Here is an 8428-nt window from a genome sequence, read left to right as displayed (position 1 = left end):
CCCTTCGCGGGAGCAACAAGTTCCTCAGAGCATCCTGAGTACATCCCTTCGAATCCCAGAGGGTCCAAAGGTCAATTCTATTTGGTTTTCCATTTTGGTACAGTCTTTCATTGAAATCTCTTCATTATCTTTGCAATTTAGTCATCCTGCAACCTACACTCTGCCTCCCAGCAATGCTGACAAAGAGTTGTCCTATTCTGCAGATGGTGATGCATTACCAGATGCAGAAGAAAGTCTGTCATGTCTCCAAAACATCTTCCCTAAGTGCCAAGATTACTGAGGTAGATTGAATCTCCCAGACTTTGACTTGGGGAGGGGAAGAGCAAGAATTGGAGTTGAGTAGAATCTGTAATAAGGGAGTTACAGAAATGTAATGTAAATAGTTAAAGACACAGGACAGAATTGTCTCGAATATTGGCAAAGGCCAGTAGTGGGCAGGAAAAACAACTTTGAAGCCATCGGCACCAAAAGTGGCATTCTCCATCATGTTATCCCGAACTTAGTGAAAAAATAGCAGAGGGGGGATTCCATGATGTCGCAGTAATGGGAAGGGTTCTGATTGTCAGCAACATCATTTTTTGAAGATCGGGGTGCCAGTTTTAAAGGTCAGCCTGGTGTAAAACAGTTAACCAGGAACATCCCCCTCCCCAAAAATGCAAGCCCTGGGCACTGCCTAGGCACTACTCTGCCTGGGCTCAGGTGGGCAGTGTCAAATGACAGAGCCCTAGTGCCAGGTGGCAGTGTCTGTCCAGGCAGTGTCCAAGTAGTGCCCAGGCATGACTCTTCCCCCCAAGCGGAGCACTCACCTGAGCTCCTCTGGGAGGTCTGCTCAATAGGTGCCTGCCTTGTGAGTCGAGCCATGATTGCTGCCAGTCTGCCTTCATGTTGTGTGAATGAACTTTCTTACTGGGGTGGGGGGAGGAACGATGCAGCCATAAAGGCCTGATAATGAGATGTCAATATATGGGAATGATGTTCCCGACATTTAACATTGGGAATCCCGTTACGACATTTGTGGGATGGGGCGGGGGAGAGGGGTGAGAGAACAAACACGTTACATCGATTTGGGCCTCTTGTAGAATTTTCCACTCCCATTACCTGCCTCATAAAAATAGGAGCAGAAAATGCCAGCCTTAGTATCACATTGTTGTTAAAAAGCAGGATAGAATAATTGGGAGGCGATGTAGTATAAAGGGTTAACGGATGGGAAATATCTGTTACATATGTATGATGTATGAAGTAGATGATGATGTACCACCGACACTAGTCAGTCCTGTGTTGGACTCTCTCTGGAGAGAGAAAGAGATTGGAATCCTGCATAAGAGCTACTTCCTTTTACAACTCAAAAAAGTGCCTTTGGCCACTTTTCTTTCTTAAAGGTGTTATGTCAATGTCAGTTGTGGTTGTAGTGACTACAGTTGTGGTTGTAGTGACTACAGTTGTGGTTGTAGTGACTACAGTTGGTCTCAGTGCCTGAGATTAGGGATGAGAATATCAGCCTAGTTTACGATTCCCTGACTGCTGGTCCTGACTGCTATCCAGTGATCCTTATTGGAAACGAATATGAGCACATGAGGTGAAAGCTTGGCTCTGACTGTCTAATTTCTTGATAATATTCACTGCCAAAGCTCAACGTGAATAATGATCCTTTGTATAGCATTCTAGGAGTGAATATTGCCTGTGAAACTGTATCCCTACAGAGAAATAACATTTTCAGCAGATGAAATGCACCAGTTTGATTTGTGTACAGAACCTTCAATAATTTAGGACTTTATATAAAGCCTTGAAATTACAGTGTAAATATATCAGTGCACAAATTCTTTTGACACAGCAGGTGATCCAAAGTGATGGTTATTAGACAAGCACTTCCTATTGCACTTTCTGTTTTATTTTTGAACCATACTTTTTCAGAATTACTAGAGGTTAAAGTGATATCATTGAACACTGAAGCAGGATATACAAACTATTCTAATGTAAAGAAATAATACATTGAATAGCTTCACAGCATGTCAATACGACAAAGTTTTTCTTCAGTGTTGGAATACACTATGTGGTTTTCATCTTCCTGTATGTATATATTGCTAGAGAGCTAGAATTAATATCCAAGGCTAGAAATGGTAAAATAACAAGAGGTATATATTGGCATACCTTTGACATTCATCAATTCCAGTGTTGTCCAGGGATGATAGAGTAAAAGAGTTTAGTTTTGTGCCTTAACTGGAAGGCTCACCAAGGCGACTTCACTTCAGTGGGTGGCGGGTGATGATTTGCCAGCGGAGGCCAATTAGGAGCCAGTAAAATGGGTTTCAACAGTCAATAAATATGTGTACAAAGCTATTCATCCTTCACTTCGATGTCAAGAGGTTTTACATTTACAATGTCTGGGGTTTGTTTTAAAAATGCTGATAGTTAGGGCCCTATTTTACCATTTTGATTCTAAGTGCTGGGCGGACTTGAAACTCGGAGTGTTTCAGATACGACTTTTAGACCCGTTCTGAGGCGCCCCCATACACACTCTGCCTGCAAAAATATCAGCAAGTCTGAATCACGCTGCACAAGCCTATGGACGGGGCTTAACGTGCCCAAATTCCTGCAGGTCTGATCGGCACCTCCAACTGCGCATGCGCAGAAAGAAATGATAGAATGTTGCTCCCCTGCCTCATCCCTCCCAAGCCGGAAAATGCCTCCCCTGGCCCCCACAATCATTGCCCCTCCCGCACAACATTACTGACCCCCTTATCTCCTCACCCTCCCACCACCCAGACCGATTGTGGCCCCCTCCCTCCTCCCCCCTCCACCGATTTCAAGCAGAGTGATAGCGGACCCCCCCTCCTTCCCTCCCACTGATCTCAGGCGGAGTGGGAGCAGATTCCCCCTTCCCCCCCCCCCCCCACTGATCTCAGGCAGAGTGGCTGCAGACTCCCCTTCCCCCCTCCACTGATCACAAGCAGAGTGGCCGTGGACCCCCCTTTCACTGATCTCAAGCAGAGGATTGTCGGATGCTCAGCACTTACCTCCTCACTAACCCTCACTGATGGAGCATGTCTGTTTCACGCCAATTCCGGATGGGCGCACATGGTGGTAAAGGGGGAGATGCCGGTAAGGTTGGGCGGGCAGCCCATTAAGTCAATTTAAATGCATGCAAATGTATTTAAATGGCTGTCGTGCCTTTTTCGGGCACGGTCTCGATCGTGGCCATTATCGGGCCTCGGTAAAGGGTGAACCAACGCGGAGGCAAGCACGGATCGCACTACTTGCCTCCCACCTGACTTTACCAAGTTTTTGTGCCCGGTAATGGGCGCAGCACGATGGTAGAATCGGGCCCTTGGTCTTAAATGTATTTGCAAGTTGTGAGAGATAGAGACAAACAAACGTTGGTTAAGAACATTTGTCTTGTAAAATGCAGAGAATTTAGCACTTATTTTTAGTTTGTATGCTTTCTCACGTGGACTTTGAATGAATTTCCACACTCCACCCCCTGTTTATGGGGAGAGGGAACAGCGGAGAATCAGCCCAAATTGGCTTTTACGATGGCAGGGTTTCCTTGTTTGATTGCTCCTGCATCCCCATTAATGATTCAACAGGAATCCCACCTTTAAAAGTTAAGTTGAACCACTGTCACTTCATTTTCTGCCTGCAAGGTAGGCTCAATACAGCCCAATTTCATCATCCTCAGTTAGATTAGTGGCTTCCAGTTTTAAAGGGAATCCTCACAAATCACAGAATTGTTACGGTGCATAAAGTCACCAACAGCCCATTGTGTCAAAGAAAGTACAATGAAAAGTAGAGCACAGAAACAGGCCCTTTGGCCCTCCAAGCCTGCACCATCATGACGCCTGCCTAAACTAAAACCGTACGCACTTACGGAGTCCATATCCTTCCGTTCCCATCCTATTCATGTATTCATCTGGATGCTCCTTAAATGCCACTTTCGTACCAGCTCCCACCACCTCCCCGGGCAGCACGTTCCAGACATTCACCACCCTCTGTGCAAAAAAGCTTGCCTCGCACATCTCCTCTAAACTTTTCCCCACACACCTTAAACATATGTACCCTAGTACTTGACTCTTCTACCCTAGGAAAGAGCATCTGACTATCCACTCTGTCCATACCCCTCATAATCTTGTAAACTTCCATCAGGTCACCCCTTAACCTCCGTCATTCCAGTGAGAACAAACCAAGTTTCTCCAAACTCTCCTCATAGCTAATATCCTCCAGACCAGGCAACACCCTAGTTATATCCTGAAATAGGCCATTCAGCCCATATTCGCTCAGATCTTGCTGCTATTCTCCTCACTCTTTACAATTACATTGTCTGCGTCATTTCACCATCAATGGCCCTTTCGTGTATCCTGAACAGGAACCCTCACCATTGCTCTCCATTCTTTTATTCTGTTAAGGGATCTATCTTGCATTCCCAGGGAGCAGGGACTGGGAATGAAAAGTCCCAACAAGCATCAGGAAGTTTGCAGATGCGTTGGGGCTAGGGACCTGGGATGAATTACAAAGGGTCGAGAGCCTCAAGTTTTTAGGTGTCCAGATCACCAACAACCCATCCTGGTCCCCCCACGCCGACACCACAGTCAAGAAAGCCCACCAATGTTTCCACCCTCTCAGAAGACCAAGGAAACTCATCACGTCAGCGACAACTCCCACCAACCTCCACAGATGCACCACAGAAAGCATTCTCTCTGGCCGCATCATAGCTTGGCATGGCCCCTGCTCTGACCAAGACCGCAAATCTGCACCAACTCTCCAAATAAGCAAAATGATTTAATGCCATTCTCTTGCCTTTTCCCTATACCCTTGCACATTGTTTCTATTCAAATAATCATCTCATGCTCTCCTGAATGCCTTGATTGCGCCTGTCTCTACCACACTTCCATTAAAGGAAACGCTTTGACTGAAAAATGCCTTATTTATTTAAAGACTGTTTTTGATTCGATTCAATCTGCTTTGAGCAGATTTTGTCATATAAGACAAACAAAAATAATGTTATGGTTGTGTCAGTAATCGACAAGAATTTTCTTTAGAGGTATATTCCCACTGAAGAATAAAGTTGCAATACAAAACACCTTGTAACATCACTTAAAAATATTCGATACCTTTGTATCAGTTAATTGGCATGAGTTAAAATCAATCTAAATTTGTAATCTATAAAGTTGGACTCACTTACTCCATATTCTTGTTTTTTTTTGATTTGCGAGCTAAACAAAGCCACTGGATTACCAAATCTAATTTTAAAATAGTCAAAATGTGCGCTCACATGTCTTTGTTGAGTTAACACATTGTGGCTACAGAATGAAATGGCTTTTAATTGAACAATGTTAGTTACTTTTCTCAGATCTACAATTTAATTTAAATTGAGAGGAAGAGAGATGAGGGAAAGTGTTGTCGTTAGTTCAGTGCTTCATGCTGTTTAAACTTCAGGGTGTTACTCAAAAAGCTTGATCAAATGTAATCTGTGTAACCATTTCAGGTTCATTATAACACAAAGACCAGAAAAAGATAACTGAACTCATTTATTAAAATGTCTAACAAACCAATTCACTTACACTTAATCACATTTATTTCCTGTCTCTGGTGAAGACAAGACTATGTAGATAACCTACAGAAATCTTATTGTAGTTTCAATGAACTTTTGAACAGCTTAATGACTTCATTTATCTTCTCCACTCACCAAACTGAATTGCTATTGTACAAAGCAAAAAGGTTTTCAGTTGGCAACACAAGTCAGTGGCAGCAAAGGTTTGCATTACGACAAGCTTAAAAGTGTTTGGAGCTAAATGCAATAGTACAAATATCTAGTTTCCAAGCAATTGACCAAAAATGTAAACAGAGAAAAAGAGATTGGAAGCTACAGTGAAATGGCATGTTTTCTCTTCTGCTTTTGCTGATATTGAATGCACCTATTTGTATCTTTTTATTTTTTCAGTCCCAAAGAGAAATATGCAATCAAAATGTATCTTGTCAGTTCCTTCCATGGATATTGATTGCATGGCTGAGTTTTTCCAGCTTTTTCGAATTCTGTACGATTCAGAGGGCAAATATTCTACCATTAATACAGTTTAGCAATGTCCCAGGTTCAGTCTCTGATTGTATCTTTAGCTGGTCTCTGCCAAGGCATCAGCGGCCACCACAGATGATCACAACACCACTGGGCATCGGAAAATAAAATGGGCAAGTCTGACTTACAAGTCTGATTGCTAACTAGTAATCCCCACTGGAAAATGCGTATGCGTGGAATTTAGGGGAAGCCTTCCGATTTCCACCATGGTGAAGTGTCTCGTAGCACTCAATATAACGTGTATCAGGATATCAGGGGGTTACCAAAGTCTACCGGAAAACGAAACAATGCCTTCAACACAGAGTTAAATAAGCAGGCAACTAAATAAAGAACATGAAAATAATATCAGACTACCTATAATGGAACTGACAAAATTCAGCTTGAAATAACTGACTCCATCTATAACGATATTCTTCAGTAGCTAAAACAGATCAATTCTTGCACACATTTTCTTACTCCCTATAGAAACAAGCCCCAAGAGATTAAAATGTAGATGTACATCCAAACAATAACATTAATTGCTTCCCATTTCATACCATTGAGGGCAATGTTGGGAGACCCCTCTGTAGGATGTGGCGATGGATCATGAATAATTTAAATGCGAGTCTGTAATTCTTTTACCTATTTACAAGGTTAATTGTATATATACTCAATACTTCCCCCATGATCCCTCTTTGATAACATCTGTGCATGTAGATGTTAATCTTGTCAGTAAATATGAGATGATGACTTTATTCCAATAAAAGGTTATTCATCATCATGTCACAGGATATGACCTCGATGTAATATAACTTGTTTTACGATGTATGCAGTTTTCTCGCCTTGCCAATTTTCTCTCCTCCCTTGAAAGTATTGAGTCCTTGTGGGGGTAGAGTTGCACAGTTGCTGTGTGCCCTCTGCTGCCCTGCCAGAGTGAGGGTTACTCAAGTGTAAGCGTTGACAGTGAGTGTTGGTAGCCTAATTGACCGTGGCAACTTAACCCAATTGTTCTTCATTGATATCTATGTGCAGGATATCATACAGGGAGTTAAACCACAAGCTGATCTTCCCTGCCAGACCCAGAAACCCTTTTACCATATGCAGTGCTCCAATGAAGTTAATGGAAATAAATCACAGGTGAGGTGTAGCAATGGGTTGCCAATTAATTATCACCAATTTCATGCTATCACACAAAGTCAAGATTTAGCCTTCAATATGAAGCTGTTACTTAGAATTATTAATGGGTCCAATGCACTGTTGTGAATAACTCTTGTAAATGATTAACCCTTACAGCACCAAATTCTTCTTATGGTTTTGCTAGATTAGATCATAAAAATTTCTGAAGCACATTCAATACCATTGGCGGCACGGTAGCACAGTGGTTAGCACTGCTGCTTCACAGCTCCAGGGACCTGGGTTCGATTCCCAGCTCGGGTCACTGTCTGTGTGGAGTTTGCACATTCTCCTCGTGTCTGCGTAGGTTTCCTCCGGGTGCTCCGATTTCCTCCCACAGTCCAAAGATGTGTGGGTTAGGTTGATTGGCCATGCTAAAATTGCCCTTAGTGTCCTGAGATGTGTAGGTTAGAGGGATTAGTGGGTAAATATATAGGGATATGGGGGTAGGGCCTGGGTGGGATTGTGGTCGGTGCAGACTCGATGGGCCGAATGGCCTCTTTCTGTGCTGTGGGGTTTCTATGATTTCTATGAATACAATTCCATACATCGATTATGTATTTAAAACATTAGCATTTAGATGGACATTTTTTGATCATGATTCCCAACCCAGAATACAGAAAGATGTGGAGTATGAGGAATGAATAGTATTTATTCAGCAACACAAGGATTATCTGAAGAAACCATTCGAGATTTAAAGGACAAACTGGAGCACGCGTCATTCCTGGGCTGCTGCCACATGCCTTCTTGCAGCTGATTCTCAGAGGCAAAGGTGTAGGCATGAATGTAAAGTTGCAATTCACCCTAGGAAATAGCATATGGCCTAGGTAGACCAGTGGGCCAGAAAGAAAATACAAAAGCCAGCAATGATGATTCTGGGACCCAGTTAACTGTCTGAACCTAAAGGGCAGCCTAGACTTTCGAAGGAGAAATTTTGAAAAATTTTTAAAGTTCTGTCCTTTGTGGCTAAACAAGTCAGAGGTTTTTTGGCGATCCCAAAACTCCACTCACCTGGCTATATTTTGCAACATTCCCAGAAAGATAGATGGTCACAAAATGCCTGCAGTAGCATATACACTTGGTGGGAATATTTGGATTGGATAAGCTCACCCGACCTCACATATTCTGACAGGGTTCGCAGCAGATTTTACCAGAAGATGCAATCCTGGCATAACTCCTGGGAATACTGACTTGTGTCATTTTGGACCC

This window comes from Mustelus asterias, chromosome 3 (genome assembly GCF_964213995.1).
Source record: "Mustelus asterias chromosome 3, sMusAst1.hap1.1, whole genome shotgun sequence".
NCBI lineage: Eukaryota > Metazoa > Chordata > Chondrichthyes > Carcharhiniformes > Triakidae > Mustelus > Mustelus asterias.
The sequence above is the reverse complement of the archived record's forward strand: the minus strand, read 5'-3'. Positions refer to the sequence as shown.